Here is a 4,111-nt window from a genome sequence, read left to right as displayed (position 1 = left end):
TGGAGCTGCAGAAAAAAAGAACCGCCCCCGGGGGGGGGGGGGGGGGAAGGCAGGATTGAAGAAAATTTCCTATTCCCTGGATAGCTACTCCAGAAGATAGGAGAATACTGTCTGTTTCCTTTCGCTTAGGAACAGCTTCCAGATGGAAATGTCTGGGTGTGAGAACGTCAAGCCTATTCTAAACTCACATTATGCATAGATAATTCTTCCTCTGCCTTGCCTGTGTAACATCATGTTCCACGTATTTTGGCAGTGTTCACACTACACCTCTCTCCTGCAGGTTTATCAAAGATAGCACATATGCTTCCCACTGAGTACATAGCCATATTTATGGATTGCAATTAAAGCAGCTGGGGAAAAAAACCCCTTTGCTTCCCAGAGAAATGTACATAGATGCAGGCAAGCACAGGCAAGCACAGGCACACACAAAAAAGCACATACAAAGTCCCCCCACAAGGCACAGAACTGACTTTTTTTCTCTCTAAGAACTGTTTTTGTGAAACATTATCATGTCAGGAACCAAAACCTGAGATGAAGTTTTCATCTCTGCTGTCTTCTTCTCAAAAACTATGAGACACTCATCTCAGAGACAGAGCTAAACAACTATAGTTGCTAAAAGTGGCAAAATATTACATCAGACATGTGCTCACACAGCTTGAAAAGCTGCACAGAAAGAAAGACTAAGTGTCCTTCTATTTTTTTTCTTGTGAAAACAAGGTAGACATGGGATTAAAACACTCTTCCCTGCCCCTCCTCCATATTCCCCCCAAGAAGACTATAAAACATTTACCACTATTACCTGCAACATTTAGTCTATCTGCCTGGAAACAGGGGAGGGGGGTGGGAATACCGAGGTGCCTAATGAGACCTTGGAGGATGTTATAATAGATTTCAGATTAAGTCTCAATTTTTGTATTTTCTTTGGAGGACGTATTTTATGTGGAAAACCTTAAGGGGGTGTGATGTCACATGTTGAGCTGATTCCAAAATGTTTGCCAAGTAATGTCACCATCAAGATCTCTACACAATTGCCTGCCATAACAAAAAAAAAAAAAAACAAAAACAAAAAAACACCAAAAAAACAAACCACCAAAACCAAACCAAAACCAACCAACCCACCCACCCCAAAACAAACAAACAAACAAAAACCCCACAACCAAAAAAACGCTCAGCAAGTTAAGGCACAGCTCTTTCTACGTTAGCCTGCCTGACCTGACATTCAGAACACACACCCATACGCAAAGTGACCTTTTCTTCCATTTCAAAAACCTTAGTCCAATTTAAATCGTCTCAGGATGTGAATTTTGCATTTGGATTAAGAACAAATAGAACTCTACGAAAAGTTTCATACATAAAGCAACGACAAATGAATTTTGCTTCCCCCCCAATTAAAAAAAAAAATTATTCAGAAAAGCATTAAGTATTCATCAATGAACTTTCTTCTTTTTTCAGCCAGAAGCAGTATTCTCTTCTAAGTGTGGAAGGGTATATAACATTCCTAACAGTATTTCAGTTTCAAAACAACATCCTGGACTTCCATTCAATTAGTCAAAAAAGCGTCTTGCTTTTTTCAAAGAGCAAGGCTACAGTATATGCTGAAGATATCCTTGAAGAGTATAGAATGCATGCAAGCCAAACAAGGTACATGAGTAATACATGATTATATGATCAAAATGAAAAACATTTTGATGTTATGGAACAGTGATGCTGAAGCACTGAAAACTACTCTGGACAGCAAGAATAGAGAAACTATCAGTCAGATCCAACTCTTACATATGATTGAATATATTTTCAAATAAGAAGGATGGAAAGCATTTCCTCTTTGTTACGTATGCGCTCAGGAAGTACAGAACTGAAGAATTCTTAAATGAAAATTTTAGTGGTGAACTAATTTATCAGACAATCATGTTTTACAAAACCTAGGCAAGCCTCCATCTCTAGGCCCTTTCTGCCGCCTTAGTCCCTCCATACATGACATTTCTCATTAAAAGAGTTTAAAAACATGTTTGGATCATGCAAAATATTAGCAGTCTTCACTGACTCAGTAAAAACCCTTCACCTCAATCATTTGAGAACCCCTTTGGCTTCACAGCAAGGCAACAAGACTAAGTTTGACCTCAGCAATTGTACATTATCAGATTTGGGAGTTTAAGCTTATGACAGGACTAGTGACAGTCTTCTAGATATGAGAACTGATATTAACCCTTTAGACATTTTAAGTGTTTTTCTTGTTGACAGCCAAAACTAATCCTCCACAGTCTTGTTGTAGTTATGAGACAAAGATTGGTCTTCCAAACTGAAAAGAGCCTCAAGACTTAGCAACAGACCAGTAAAAGAATGATAAAATTATGCTACTATCATTATAATATATAATATATTATAAAATCATGCTACTATCATTATATTTACTACATTATATTTATGTAGTACTTAACATCACATAATTCAGATCATTGGCTATTCTCACCCAAAATCAAATCCCCTTGAGGTACACATCGGACTTCCCCATCCTTCCACATTATCCACCAAGTGCACCCAGGTCCTTGAGCAAAAGCAATCCCATGGATGGGTTTGCCTTTGCCCGAGGCAGGAATAACCCAAACTGTTTTCCCCAACATATTTTTTATGTGCACTACAGGGACTTTATTCCCATCTACAGTACATAAAAGTAGCCATATGTAGTCTTCAGTCATATGTACTTAAAGCATGGATCCACTGACAAACTCCTATTAGATAAGGAACAGTTCTGTGGAGAAAAGGAGGCCTATGGGCAACAACCAGATAGGTCTTTCCTACACTTCCACAGGAATTGTACTCTGTATGTGTGCAGACCAGACAGGAACACAAAGACAAACTACACATGCATGGTAGTGTACTAGACCAAGTCTGCTAGAGCCTAGAAGGGAAAATTTTATTGTATTGCTGGAGCCTAAAGAAATAGCAGCACCCAAACTCACAAGAACGTAAAAAACCTCCAGAAGCTAGACACAGAGACTACTGGGTGCACCTGAGGAACCATAGCATAAAAGCCATTGAGCTTGTTTAGAAGCTCTGGCATTTCATGGTGTTGAGGGATGGAGGACTAGGAAGAATACTTACTTTAGATCCAAATGCAGATTCCACTGTATCTTCCCTGAGCATGTACCTACTTGCCCAAATATATTTATCCACATTCCATATTTTTGTAGTACAATTAAATAATAAAAGCTGCTGTTTTAGAAAGCACTTTACAAAGCTAAAATATGAAACAAGGTTTTCCAGATATGCATGTGCCCAGTTTGAAAACACATGCTATGTGCATGCAAGTATTTACACATTTACATATTACTCTCCACCCCCCACACACAAGTAAAGAAATGAGAGAGTAAAATAGGAAAATGATTAGCACTTACACAGCCCTTATCCTCTGCAAATCTCAAGTTGTTTTAAGTATTACGTAAGCACAGTTATTCCCCATTTTCTGAATACTGAAAGGAAATGAAGGTATGAGTGGAAGAAACCAGTCACAGGTACCTTGGGGTATAAGGGTTAAATTGGAGGAATGGAAGAAATCTCCCAAAATATAGGTATGTCCCATCTTCAAACTTTCTATATACTATATAGACTCTCAACTATACAAAGGGTAAAGCATTATTATGAACATACACCAGTTAAATAAGTGTACGTTGTTCAACAGGACAGGAAAAAATAGCAGTTTGCTAATAAGCAATGTAAATAGATTTTTAAAGGCAGTTATGATAAATGTTGCTCACAGGAATTCAAGTATTAGCACAAAACTTTGCAGGTTGCTATAGCAGCAATTAATAAGATCTTTAGTTTAAGGATCATCTACTAAGATGAGGGATTTTTTTCTACAGGGAGGAAAGCCATCATAAGTTTTTGTTTTAGCTCTGAATTCACACTCACAAAGGTCATATAGAGAACATAGAATCATAGAATCATAGAATCATTAAGGTTGGAAGAGACCTCTAAGATCATCGAGTCCAACCGTCAACCCAACACCACCATGCCCACTAAACCATGTCCCTAAGCGCATCATCTACCCGTCTTTTAAATACTTCCAGGGATGGGGACTCAACCACTTCCCTGGGCAGCCTGTTCCAATGTTTAA

The 4,111-nt window shown here is 38.4% G+C and overlaps 1 protein-coding gene across 3 annotated transcripts in view; it reads left to right on the top strand.

Moving 5' to 3' along the window:
- The window catches only part of FILIP1L (filamin A interacting protein 1-like), a 114,092-nt gene that overhangs the window by 39,133 nt on the left and 70,848 nt on the right, over positions 1 to 4,111 (top strand). The gene's annotated exons all lie outside the window — the stretch shown is intronic.

Source organism: Pygoscelis adeliae, unplaced genomic scaffold (genome assembly GCF_000699105.1).
Source record: "Pygoscelis adeliae isolate BGI_AS28 unplaced genomic scaffold, ASM69910v1 Scaffold55, whole genome shotgun sequence".
Lineage (NCBI taxonomy): Eukaryota > Metazoa > Chordata > Aves > Sphenisciformes > Spheniscidae > Pygoscelis > Pygoscelis adeliae.
This window is presented reverse-complemented; position numbering and strand designations above follow the sequence as displayed.